Source organism: Pteronotus mesoamericanus, unplaced genomic scaffold, assembly GCF_021234165.1.
Source record: "Pteronotus mesoamericanus isolate MK-2021 breed Mesoamerican mustached bat unplaced genomic scaffold, CSHL_Meso_final scaffold_12, whole genome shotgun sequence".
Classification (NCBI taxonomy): domain Eukaryota; kingdom Metazoa; phylum Chordata; class Mammalia; order Chiroptera; family Mormoopidae; genus Pteronotus; species Pteronotus mesoamericanus.
The window spans coordinates 624,628-639,334 of record NW_026555303.1 but is presented as its reverse complement, the minus strand read 5'-3'; the positions used below and the strand labels follow the sequence as shown (position 1 = coordinate 639,334).

The window sequence follows — 14,707 nt, the reverse complement described above, 5'->3', positions numbered from 1 at the left end:
ATCTGAAAAGAAACAGGTCACATCTTCCTAGTAAGTGACACCACATACCCAGGGAATGCCATGTAAGAGTAAAAATTAAACAGGAAAGTCAACAAGGGTATTGTACCTATGTTCAAGAAACATCAGGAAGATCTGAGAGTGGTTACTGGGCCACTTTTATCACAATAACTTTGGGAACCTGTAAAAACTGGAGATCCTCTAGGGATGGAGCTAGAGATGGCATTTAACAAGCCTTTCAAGTGATTCTAATGCACATTCGTTAAAGGTCAGAAATTGCTGGATTGAAGGAAAGTTTAGTGCTAGTTTTGAATGAAAAAAAAATGTTGATGATTTCTTCAACTTCTTTCATCTAGTCATTCAATAAGCATGTACCAGCAGCGTTTATAGGCAAGGCACCATACGAAGTACTGCAAAACTCCAGGAAAATTTGAGTGGAAAAAGAAAGCACTATGCATTGGTTGAGAAGCCAATGATTATTTTCCTTTCCACACTGCTTCAGTACCTTGTTCATTTTCTGTATTTGCCCTGCTTGACATAGCTCCAAAAACACTTCAGGAGTGGATATCAGACAGCAGCACAGAAATCAAGCATGAAAACAGAGAGCGGTGCAGCAGGGGGCAAAGTATCACTGTTGGCTTTCCTTGCTTTGAGAAGATAGCAAGGATACAAACATAACAGGAAGGATATTCAAGCAGAAAAAAATCCCAACTGTCTTGGCTTGTTAATCTAAGCCTCTAACATAAGCCTTGGGCACACCTTCAGTTTGTAGGCAATGTTCTGGGAAAAAATAGAGAAATATAAGGCTAGATTCCTTAGTGCATAACATTAAGGGGAATATGTCATATATCTTTCCTTTCTAGATATATTCTTCACCCTTCTTAACCTTAATTTGTGCTAGGAGCACTTATTGCCCTCTGGCTTTACATTGGTTTACCTAATGTAGATGTGAAAAAGAAAAAGAAGCTTGTGTATAAGCAGTATGGCCAAGACAGTTAACAACTGTGGGAGAATGCCAAAAGACGGGTCCAAGGAACATCGTTGGATGAATAGAAAGTAAACAGAAGAAGAGAAAATGGATAGGAAAGGACATTCTCAAAGTTGGCCTGAAAATGGATTTGCATCCAAAGAAACAGCGACTTGATAATAAAATTAAAACTGATAATAATATTCAGAATTTCCTGGCCAGGAGCTTTTTCCATGCATGTAAGTAGTAGAAGGGAAAGGGGGGATAAATGGTGATGAAAGAGACTTGACTTGGGCTGGTAAACACACAGTATAATATACAGATGATGTGTTATAGAAGTGTACGCCTGATATCTGTATTTTATTAACCAATGTCACCCCAATAAATTCAATTAAAAAATAATAGAAAGAAACCACATATGGCAAAATCCCTTTGAAACATTGCTGTCAACTATTTGAACCTCATTTGCAGGGTTGTATCACCTGGTGTTAGTCACCACTCTATTTTTACATTTCCACACATTTTACATTTAAAATAGTGAGTCTCCAGAAAAGCATAGCAAAGAAGATTTCTGCATATTTGCAGATGTTGTGCTTTGTCTAAACTCAATTGGCCCCACAAATTCCAAGGCCTTTGTGGTTTTCCAAAGCCCTTAAGATTCCCAAAACAGAACCTGGCAAAAATGCATGTGTCCCTGAGCTTTCAGGTGTTTCCTTTAAATCACTGTTGTTGCTAGTTGAAAAGCCACTATCTTTAATTTCAGACAACCTCAGGAGACTTTTCCACCAAGAACCCATTAATTCCAGCTTGTGCATTTTGGGTGTATGTGTATGTGAACAAAGAGAACCATACAAAGTAACTGAACAACATTATAAATAAATAAAAAATGAATGAATAAATAAATAAATAACATATAAGGTAATTAATAAAAATCAGAGGCTTCTAGTGAGTCTCAAAGCTGCTATGAATATATATGTATCTCAAAAGCAAAATGTGTGAATGTAAGTTTTCCTCTCATCAGTTTTCCTTGAATGCAGATTGGATATTCAGAGCTGACCTAAGGTGATGAGGGCCCCCAGGAGTCTTAGCTCTCTGCTAAGCTATGGAAATCAGGCTCATGTTCTCAATTTAACCTGATCATAGAATTCCCAGGTACCCAGAGCTAGCCCAATGGACCTGAGAATAAGGCAAGTCCCTGGATTTACCAGAGGTTTAAAAAAGAGTTTTGTTTTACATCCTCATGAGTATTTTGTAACTACCAAATTGTCAGTTTTAATCCCTTCACATTTTTCACCCAGTGCCCACTGGAAAAATCAGGAGAAATACTTTGTAAAGCATATGATTATCTAAACCCTAACACTGTATAACTGAAATTAATACAAAGTAATATTGAATGTAAACTGTGATTGAAAAATAAAATTTAATTAAAAATAAATAAATAAAACCCAGGGTGAAAAAAAGGAGCTTTGAAATAAAAGTTGTTAAGCAGAAAACAAAGCAGATTTCTGCTGAAAAATTAACCAGTGCACAAAAAGAGGGTATTATTTTTTTCCTCTAAAACCAATTAGTCAGACAAATTTGAATTCCTCAACTTTTTTTTTTTTTTTTTTTTTATTCTGTGGAGCAAGAATAGGTTCCACCCAACCCTTAAAAAAATTTCTAAGCTATGCTATGACAATAATCCTGGGATATTTGTTTTCAAATATTTAATGATTACCACCTAAGGTCACAAGCAATTCCAAACCAATACAGATAAACCTAGCATGTTTTAAGGGGTTCCTGCAGCATTGTGAAATAAACCAGAATTGAATTAAAATTGCTTGTACAACAAGCTAGCTTATCACTCAAATCCTACTCTTCTAGTGATGTAAATTTATGGGTTTACAGCCAGCAAAATAATAGAATTTTCAAGTTTTCTCTACTGCAGTTCTAGCACACATTTTTTGTGCCTCTATTTCATTTTTATTATTTTAACAAACACAGAGTTCAATTTTTCGCTGCAGAATAACCACTAGGCCATCCAAGAGGCTATGTGCAAGGTATATAATGGTTTTTCTATACAAGTTATAACTTTGCTTATTTCTCCCTCCTTATTGATTTTCCTGAAAACCTTGTATTACCCCCATTGGGCACCTTGGTGCCCATTTCACCAGATAGAATCTTCCTTGGTGGCAATTATCTCTGTATTCACTTATGTTGTAGCTTCAGGGATAACTGAGTTATGACGAACTAACACAGAAATCTCAACTTTGACTGCTTCATTTGAAACACTTTCAAATATTTTAAGAGGTACTGAATCAGGCAAACTTCTTCTCTTTCCCTCCTAATTCCTTTAAATATAAGTAATTAGTTTATCTATCATTTTAATATCTTCAAAATAATATCAAAATTGTCAAAATAACAACAATCTTGAAATTCACTGAAGTTCCACATGAAAAAATGTTTATGACTTCTCTATTTAAAATGAAGACCAACAAGAATTCTGATAACATGTTTTTGAAAGTATCTATTCTCTAATATTATATTTCTGAATCATCACGTCAAACTGTATTTTAATATGATCCCAATTTAATTTTTCAATTTGTGTTTATGCATACATTTAGATGTAAAGAAATAACCACAAAAGTCCCCGCATAGCAACAGCGATCCTGAAAAATAAAAAGTTGGAGGAATCACATTAATATCAAACTATACTATAAGGACACAGCAATCAAAACAGCATGGTATTGGCAAAAAATAGGTACACAGATCAATGGAACAGAATAAAGAGCTCAACAATAAAACCACACCTTTAGAGTTAATTAATATTTGACAGAGGGAGTGAGCACATACAATGGATTAAAGATAGTTTCTTCAATAAATGGTGTCAGGAAAATTGGACAGATATGTGCAGCAAAATGAAACTAGACTGCTTTCTTACACCACACACAAAAATAAATTCTAAAAGGATCAAAGACTTAAATGTTAGACCTGAATCCATAAAAATCATAGAAGAAAATATAGGCACCAAATCCTGCACATTGCACATAGCAATTTTTTATTGGATATATCTTCCTAGGCGATGGAAACAAAAGAAAAAAATAAACAATTGAGACTTCATCAATCTAAAAAGTTTTTGCACAGCAAAGGAAGTCATCAATAAAATAAATAAATAAACAAACAAATCAATAAAAAATATAAAAATAAAAAGACAACCCACAGAATTGAAGAACATATTCACTGATATATCTGATAAAGAGTTAATATCCAAAATTTATGAATAACTTAGAAAACTCAATCCACAAAAAAATTAATTAAAAATGAGCAAAGGACCTGAGCTTCTCCAAAGAGGACGTACATATGACCAATAGACAAAGATGATCAATGTAACTCATCATTATAGAAATCCAAATGAAAACCACAATGAGATATCACCTCACACTGGTCAGAAGGACTATCATCCATAAATCAGTAAACAAGTGTTGGCAAGGATGAGGAGAAAGGGGAACACTTTTGCTTTGTTGGTAGGAATGAAAATTGCTTCAGCCACTGTGGAAAGCAGTATGGAGAAACCTCAACAAATAAAAATGGATATCCTTTTTGACCCAGCAATCCCACTTCTGAGAATATATCCCCCCCAAAAAAAACCTACAACAATAATTTGAAGGAATATAAGCACCCTATGTTCATCGAAGTGTTATTTACAATTACCAAGATATGGAAGCAGCCCAAGGGTTAATAAGTAGATGAGTGGATAAAACAACTTTGGGATTTTTAGAGGACTTAAAGATGGTGAAGGAATGAATGGAGTCACACTGACCTCCTCCCAGGACCAATCTGGAATTACAAATAAATTTTGGTGAAATCACCTGGAAGAAAAAGCTGAACAATAGAGAGAGAGAATCCTTATAACCAGACAGCAGAGGAATCATCTTTAGCACAACCTAACTGGTAAGAAGTGTGGAAGAGACTCGAGAAGGCAGGCTAAGTACCCAAAGGCAGCAGCACCAGTTGGATCCCCTGAGAAGAAGAGAAGTCTGAACCAAAGGCAGGGATCTCCAGCCCTCAGCACCAGACTCCAAAAAGTACACAGATAGCAGTCACCTGTGAAATCTGGCAGGGTTGCTCTCTGCCAGACATGGGTGGCTGGAGACTAAAAAGAGTCATTTAAAGGGCCAATGCATACATTTTTTATTGAAGCTGCACACTGTGGGCTCTGGCAAAGGTGGGGGCAGAGTGGGCTGGAGTTTCCTGAGGAGAAACTGCAGAAGGGGGCTTTGGGAAGAGAACTGAGAGAGTAGCCAGCAGGATCCTAGTGCTGACTCCTTCCCCATACAGCAGCAAGTGCTTTGTTCAGGCAGACCACTCCACTGAGCAGCAGCACTGTGAGAGAACACAAGAGCCTCACGTCTAGGAGGAACTCTGCCCTGACCTTATGCTTCATAAGCGTGACTGCTGAGTACAGGGCGGTAGTCACATATAGTAGATCCCTGGATAAAGAGGGTGCAGAGTGGTCTAGGATTGCTTGAGGAGAGTCTGGAGACAGAGGCTTTGAGGAGAGAACTGAGTGAACAGCCAGGGGAATCCAGGTGCTGACTCCTCCCCCATACAGCAGCAGCCATCTGGCTCAGGCAGACCACTCCCCTGAGTGGCAGCAACATAGAAGAACACAAGAATCCTGCATTCAGGAGGGACTCTGGCTGGCGCAGAGTTGTCTAAGCCTGACTGCGAAGTGCAGAGTGACAAGATTGACAACTGAAGGAGACAGCCGCAGACAGTAGATTCCTGGAAGTCCCAAACAGACTGCATAAGGTCACATGGGGTCAATATCTGACATCATCAGAGATAGACCCAGAAAGAAAAAGCACCAGCCTCCTACCATAGAGTTTCACACCACAATGTCAGGAAAACAAGACAGATCAATTTAAGAAGAAGCAGCAAAAAAAGAAGCATCTCACAAATATGGGAAAGAAAAAGAAACAAACCCCGAGTGGAAGGGAAAAGAGAAATCTGAAGAAAGATAATTAATGAAATAGAGGCAAGAAAACTATCAGATATTGAGTACAAAACAATGGTTCCAAGGAAGCTGAGTGAGTTCAGCGAAATCCCCAAACATGACAGGGAAACTACAATGAACTTAAGCCAAACAATATCAGCATGAAAAAAGACCTCAGAACTATCAATTAGAGGCAAGAGGAAATAAAGAATACAATTTCTGAATTGGAGAACTGAGCAGAAGGAATCAAAAGCACGCCAGATGAAGCAGAGGATCAAAAACGAAGCTGGTAGATAAGGTAGAAAAAATGTCCCAGAAAGAGCAAGAAATTGAAAAAAGACTCAAAATAAATGAAGAGTCTGTTAGGGAAATGCAGGACAACCTGAAACATAAAAATATCCATATAATATGTATAGCAAAAGAGGAATAAGAGGAAGAGGATATAGAATCTGTTTGAAAAAATAATGATGGAAAACTTCCCTGATTTGAGAATAGAAAAAATCACACAAGTCCAGCAAGCACAGAGGGTCCTATTCAAGAGGAACACATTGAGGTCTGCTCCAAGACACATCATCATTAAAATGGCAAATATCAAAGATAAAGAGAGAATCCTAAAGGGATCAAGGGACAAACAGGTAGTAATACACAAGGGGGCCCCAATACACCTACCAGCTGACTTCTCAGCAGAAAAAAATAAAAGCCAGAAGGGAATGGCAATAAATATTCCAAGTCATGAAAAGCAAAGGCCTGCAACCAAGACTGCTCATCCAACAAGGCTCTCAATTAAAAAGGAAGGAGAAATAAGGAGTTTCCCAGATGAAAGAAGGCTAAAAGAATACACGTCCACCAAGCCAGCACTGCAAGGTATGTAATGTGACTGGTTTAAGAAGATGAAGAAAGAGTGAGAGAGAGAAGATCACAGGTACAAAGGGAAAAAATGAATAAGTACCAATGAATAATAACTTTAAATGTAAATGGACTAAATGCTCCAATAAACACACACACACACACACACACACACACACACACACACACACACACACACGACAGCTGAATGGATAAGAAAACAGGAGCCACACATATACTACCTACAAGAGACCCATTTCAGAAAAAAGTATCTACACAGACTGAAGGTAGAGATTGAAAAAAGTATCCCAAGTAAAGGGACTGGAAAAAAGAGCTGTAGTAGTAATACTTATATCAAACAAAATAGATTTTAAAACAAAGGCCATAAAGAGAGATGAAGAAAGACACTTCATAATACTCCAAGGAAAAATCCATCAGGAAAACATAAATGTTATAAACCGATATGCATCTAACAGAGGAGCACCCAAATATATAAGGAAAATCCTGGAGGACTTCAAGAAAGATATAGACAGCAACACACTGATAGTAGGGGATTTTAACACCCCACTGTCAACAATGGTAGATCTTCCAAACAAAACATCAAAAAGGATATTGTGGAACTGAACAATGCACACAATCGATTGGACTTAACTAATATATATAGAACTTTTAATCCCAAAGAAAAATGCACACTCTTTTCCAATGCACATGGAACATTTTTCAAAGGTGGACCACAGGATAGGACACAAAACAAGCTCCAAAAAATTCAAGAAAGTCGAAATCATAACGAGTATTTTCTTGGAACATAAGGGCTGGAAACTAGAAAACAGCCTCCAGGAAAAAAAAAAACTCAAAAACATTGAAAGCCATGGAGATTGCAAAGCATGCTACTAAACAATGAATGGGCCAATAATGAGATCAAAGAAGGAATCAAAAAGTTTCCTGTAACAAATGAAAATGAACATACCAGTCCAAAATCTATGGGACACAGCAAAGTCAGTCCTAAGAGGGAAGGTCATAATAAGGCACACTTACCTAAAAAGGTAGAAACATTTCAAATAAATGACAACCCTAGAAATTCAAGAACAGGAAAAATAGCAAGAAACAAAGTGAGCGAGGAGGATGGAAATAATCAAGATAAGAGCAGAATTGAATGACATAGAGGATAAAAGAAAAATCCAAAGAATCAAAAATCCAGGAGATGGTACTTTGAAAATATAATCGAAATTGACAAGCCATGAAGCACCCCCATCAAAGAAAATAAAACAGAGAGTACCCAAATAAATAATATCAGAAACGAAAGAGGAAAAATTACAACTTATACCACCGAAATACAAAGGATTTTAAGAAATGACTATGAATTCTTTGTTTGCAGATGAAATGATATTGTACATAGAAAACCCACATACCCCACCAGCAAACGACTTGATCTGATAAGTGAATTTGGCAAAAGAGTGGGATACAAAATCTATATTAAGAAATCAAAGGCATTTTTTGTACACAAACAATGATATATCAGAATCAGAAATCAGGAAAATAATTCCATTTGCTACAGCAACAAGAAAAATAAAGTACCTAGGAGAAAACGTAACCAAGGACAGAAAAGACCTGTACTCACAAAATTATATGAGAGAGGGACAATATGGTGGAGGAGTGAGTGGAAGTCACACTGACCTTCTCCCAGGACCAAACAGAATTACAACTAAATTGTGGAGAAATCACCTGGAAAACAACTGAACGATAGTAAGAGAGGAGCCTCGGAGCCTCACACAAACAGTGGAATTGGCTTTCACACAACCTAACAGGTGAGAAGTGCAGTGGAGACACGAGCGGGTGGGATGGGCGCCCGCGGGCGCCAGCACCAGAGTGATACTGAAATAGGCACCTGGATCCCCCTAAGAAAAATAGGATCTGAATCATAAGCAGGGACCTCTAGCCTACCTCTAGCACCAGAACCAAAAAAAGCACAGAGACAAAAGACAGCTGCTAAAAGTGTAGTGGTGCTCTCTGCCAGAGTCAGGCGACTGGAGTTGCAAAGAAACATTTAAAGGGCCAATGCAAAAATTTGCGGTGGAAGCCACCTACCTTGGTCTCTGGGCAGAGGTGGGGGCAGAGTGGGCTGAAGCCACCTGAGGAGAGACTGGTGAGGAAAGTGTTGGGGAGAGAACTATGACAATAGCCATTGGAGCCCTGGTGATGACTCACCTCCCACTCCGCAGCTTCCGTCTTTCTCAGGTATAAAGGACACAGTAGCCTCACCCTCAGTAGGCTCTGCCCTGGCCAGGAGTTACGAGCAGACCTGGGTGCTGAGTGCAGAGCAGCCAACACAGATAGTGAATCCCTGGCTAAAGGGGACATAGAGCTGTCTAGAGATGCTTGAGGAGAGACTGGAGACAGAGACATTGAGGAGAGAACTGAGGAAGTAGCCAGGGGTATCCCAGGTGTCCCTGATACCTTCCCCATTCCATGGTATACATTTTGCTGAGCTAGACCATGTCCCTGAGTGGAAGCAGCGTGTAAGTACTCAATAGCCCTGCCCTCAGGAAGCACTGCGTAGTTCTGTGGTGCTTAAGCCTGACAGCTGAGCACAGAGTGACTAGACTAACAATTGCGGGAGACAGACACAGGAAGTTGATTCCTGGAAGTCTCAAATACACTGCCTAAGGTCAGACAGCGTCAACAACTGACATCATCAGAGGCAGACCCAGAAAGAAAAGGAAAAAAACAAAAGACCAGCGTACTACCATAGAAGTTCACACCACAATGTCAGGAAATCAAGGAATAGCAAATTAAGAAGAAGAGGCAAAAAGGAAGTCTCAAAAATAATGGGAAGGAAAAGAAACAATTCCCAAACAAGGGGAAAGGAGAAATCCCACAGAAAGAATTAAATGAAATACAGGCAATTAAATTATCAGATATTGAATTCAAAACAATGGTTCTAAGGAAGCTCAACGAGCTCAGCAAGCTCAAAGAGAATTATGAAAAACTACAGGGAAACTATGAGGAACTTACTGCAAACTCTATCTACATGAAAAAAGACATAGAAACTGTGAATAAGACAAAAGGAAATGAAGAATACCAGTTGTGAATTGAAGAACAGAGTAGAAGGAATCAAAAGCAGGCTAGATGAAGCAGAAGATCAAATCATTGAGCTGTAAGACAAGATAGGAAAAAGCTCCCAGAAAGAGCAAGAAAATGAAAAAAGACTCAAAAAGAATGAAGAGGTGTTTAGGGAAATTCAGGACAACCTGAAATGTAAAAATATCCATAAATAGGGATACCCAAAGGAGAAGAGGAGGAACATGGAATAGAGAACCCGTTTGAAAATGTAATGATGGAAAATTTCCCTAATTGGAGGAGAGAAAAAGTCTTACAAGTCCAGGAAGCAGAGAGGGCCCCACAAAAGAGGAACCAAATGAGGCCCACTCCAAGACACATCATCATTAAAATGGCAAATATCAAAGATAAAAAAGAATCCTAAACACAGCAAGGGAGAAACAGGTAGTAGCATACAATGGAGCCCTGATACGGCTAGCAGCTGACTTCACAACAGAAACACTACAAGCCAGAAAGGAATAGCAAGAAATATTCCAAGTAAGGAAAAGTAAAGGCCTGCATCCAAGACTGCTCTACCCAGCAAGGCTCTCAAGTAAAATGGAAAGTCATATGAGGAGTTTCCCAGGCAAAGGAAGGCAAAAAGAATACATCTCCACCAAACCAAAAAGGCAAAATATGCTAAAGGGACTGGTTTAAGAACATGAAAAAAGAGTGTGAAAGAGAAGAACACAGGTACAAAGGGAAAAATGAAAAAGAACCTCTCATCATTAACTGCAAATGTAAATGGACTAAATTCTCCAATTAAAAAAAAAACAGGATAACTGAATGGATAAGAATATACGACCCACACAAATGTTGCCTACAAAAGACCCACCTCAGAACAAATTATATACAAAGACTGAAAGTGATGTAATGGAAAAATATTACATGAACATGGACTGGAAAAAAAGCAGGGGAAGAAATACTTATATCAGACAAAATAGACTTCAAAACAAAGGCCATAAAAAGAGACCCTGAAGGACACTTTTTAATGCTCAAAGGGAGAATCCATGAAGAAAACATAAACATTTTAAACCTATATGCACTCAACACAGGAGCACCCAAATATATAAGGCAAATCTTGGAGAACTTCAAGAAAGATATAAACAGCAACACACTGATAGTTGTGGATTTTAACACCCCACTATCAACAATGGATAGATCTTCCAAACAAAACTTCAAAAAGGATACTGTGGAACTGAACGATGCATTATATCAAATGGACTTTACTGATATTTATAGAAACTTTCATGCCAAAGAAGCCTAACACACATTTTTTTCCAATGCACATGGAAAATTTTCAAAGATAGATGACATGATAGTACACAAAACAAGCCTCAAAATATTCAGGAAAATTGAGATCAACACAAGCATTCTCTCGGATCACAAGGGTTTGAAACTGGAAACCAACCTCAAGGAAAATCCTCAAAAACTTTCAAACTCATGGAGACTGAGTAGCACACTATTAAACAATGAATGGGTCAATAATGAGATAAGAGAAGAAATCAAAAAGTTTCTGGAAACATATGAAAATGAACACACAACGGTCTAAAACATATGTGATATAGCAAAAGGAGTCCTGAGAGGAAAGGTCAAAATAATGCAGACTACCTAAAAAAGATAGAAACGTTTGAAATAAATGAGCATACCATACAGCTTCAACAACTGGAGAAACAAACAAACAAAAAACAAAAACAAAACAAAGAAACAAAAAAAAAACACAGCAAGAAGAAGGAAGGAAATAATCAAGATTAGAGCAGAATTGAATGACATAGAGAGTAAAAGTACAATTCAAAGGATAAACTAATCCAGGAGCTGGTCCTTTGAAAAGATAAACAAAATTGACAAGTCTTTAAGCAGACACATCAAAAAAAAAAAAAAAGGGAGAAGACCCAAATAAATAATATCAGAAACGAAAAAGAAGAAAGAACAACTGGTACCATAGAAATACAAAGGATTGTAAGAAACTACTATAAACAATTCTATGCCAAGAAATTTGAAAACATCAATGAAATGGACAAATTTCTAGAAAATTATAAACTTCCAACATTGAATGAAGAAGGAGAAAGCTTGAACAGACTGATAACAGATGGGGAAATTGAAGAGTTAATAAAAAAATCTCCCGGCATACAAAAGCCCTGGACTGGAAGGTTCCACAAGATAATTTTACAAAATATTTAAGGAAGAGCTAAACCCTGTCCTTCTCACACTATTCCAAAAAATCTAAGAAGAGGAAAGATTCCGAAACTCTTTATTTAAATTAATTAATTTATTTTTCCAACTACATTTGTCTCTGTCTTCCCCCCACCACTTTCCCTTGCCCCCTCCCCCATCTCCCTCCCCCAATCTTTCCTCACTTTGGTTTTGTCCATGAGTCCTTGTTATATGTTCCTTGACTTTCTCCTTCCCTTCCTTTTCCCCTGCCCCCTCCCTCCTTCCCTCAATGAGACCATCATCATCCTAATCCCCAAAACAGATAAAGACACAACAAAGAAAGATAACTACAGGCCAATATTGCTGATCAACATAGACGCTAAAGTCCTCAACAAAATATTGGCAAACTGCATCCAGCAATATATTAAAAAGATCATCCATCATGATCAAGGGGTTTCATTCCAGGGATGCAAGGATGGTTCATAATTTGCAAATTAGTAAATGTAATATATCACATAAACCAATGGAAAGACCAAAACCACATATGTGCTCATCTCAATAGATGCGGAAAATGCATTTCATCAGGGAGAACACCCATTTATGATCAAAACACTCTGCAAAATGGGAATAAAGGGGGCATACTTCAACATAATAAAGGCCATATATGAAAAACCCTACAGCTAACATCATACTCAATGGGCAAAAACTTAAAAGTTTTCCGACTAAGATCGGGAACAAGACAAGGATGTCCGCTTTCACCACTTCTATTCCATATAGTATTGGAATTCCTAGCCACAGTAATCAGATGATAAAAAGAAACAAAAGACATCCAAATTGGAAAGGAGGAAGAAAAACTATAATTATTTGTGGATGACTTGATAGTGTACACAGAAAACCCCTTAGACTCCACCATAAAACTACTCGACCTAATAACTGAATTTGACAAAACTGTAGGATACAAAGTAAATATTGTGAAATTGAAGGCATTTTTGTAAACGAACAATGAAATATCAGAAGCAGAAATCAGGAAAAATATTCCCATTTGCTACAAGAAGAAAAATAAAGTACCTAGGAATAAATTTATCCAAGGAGGTAAAAGACCTGTATGCAGGAAACTATACATTAATACTGAAGAAAGAAATTAAGAAAGACAAAGATAAATGGAAACATATACCATGTTCATGGATTGGAAGAATTAACATTATCAAATTGTTCATACTATGTAAAGTAGTTTATAGATTCAATGCAGTTCCTATTAAAATATCCATGGCATATTTCACAGATACAGAGCAAACATTTCAAAAATTTATATGGGCACATAAAGGACCCAGAATAGTTGCAGCAATTTTAAGACAGAAGAACAAAGTAGGAGGGATCACAATACCTGACATCAAACTATATTACAAGGCCACTGTAATCAGAACAGTCTGGTACTGTCATAACAACAGACACATAGATCAATGGAACATAGAGAGCTAGAAATAAACTCATGTCGCTATGATGAAGTGATATTCGACCAAGGGTGCGGAAGCCTAAAATAGAGTAAAAATAGCCATTTCAACAAATGGTGTTGGGAGAGCTGGACAACGACCTGCAAAAAAATTGAAATTTGACCACCAACCTACATCATACACAAAAATAAACTCAAGATGGATAAAAGACATAAGTATAATTTGTGATACCATAAAAGTCCTAGAGAAGAACATAGGCAGGAAACTCTCGGATATCCCATGCAGCAATATTTTCACCGATAGGTTCCCTACAGCAAGGGACATAAAAGAAAGAATAAACAAGTGGGACCTCATCAAAAGAAGAAGCTTCTGCAAGATAAAGAAAACATCAGCACAATGAAAAGGGAGCCAACCCTATGGGAAAATATATTTGCTAATGATACAACAGATAGAGGTTTGATCTCCAAGATATATAAAGAACTCATACTACTCCACTCAAGGAAGACAAAGTATCCAATTTAGAAATGGGAAAGGACCTGAACAGACTCTTATCCATTGAGTACATAAACAGGGCCCTGAGACTTTTGAAAGGATGCTCAGCATCACTAGCCATCAGAGAAATGCAATGTAAGACCACAGTGTGATATCACTTCACTCTGATCAAAATGGCCATCATAAGCAAATCAACAAACAACAGATCTGGCAAGGTTGTGGAGAAAAGGGAACCCTAGTACATTGTTGGTGGGAATGCAGACTGGTGCAGCCATTGCGGAAAACATTTGGAATTTCTTCAAAAATCTAAAAATGGAACTCCCTTTTGACCCAGCCACTCCACTGCTGGGATTATACTCTAAGAAAACCCGAACACCAATTCAAAAAAACCTTTGCACCCCAATGTTCATAGCAGCACAATTTACAACAGCCAAGAGCTGGAAGTAACCTAACTGCCCATCAGTATATAAGTGGATCAACAAACTATGGTACATTTATACAATGGAATACTATACAGCAGAAAGTAAGAGGGAGCTCATACCCTTTGTGACAGCATGGATGCATCTAGAGAACATTATGCTAAGTGAAGTAAGCCAGGCAGTGAAAGACAAATACCATATAATCTCACCTATCAGTGGAATCTAATCAACAAACAAACAATCAAGGAAAATATTACCAACAACATTGAAAGGAAAAAGAAAATTACAGTAATGAGAGGGAAAGAGGGAG

General features: G+C 37.6%; 1 protein-coding gene across 2 annotated transcripts in view; it reads right to left on the bottom strand.

Moving 5' to 3' along the window:
- PCDH19 (protocadherin 19) overlaps positions 1–14,707 on the bottom strand; it is a 214,903-nt gene that overhangs the window by 83,367 nt on the left and 116,829 nt on the right. The gene's annotated exons all lie outside the window — the stretch shown is intronic.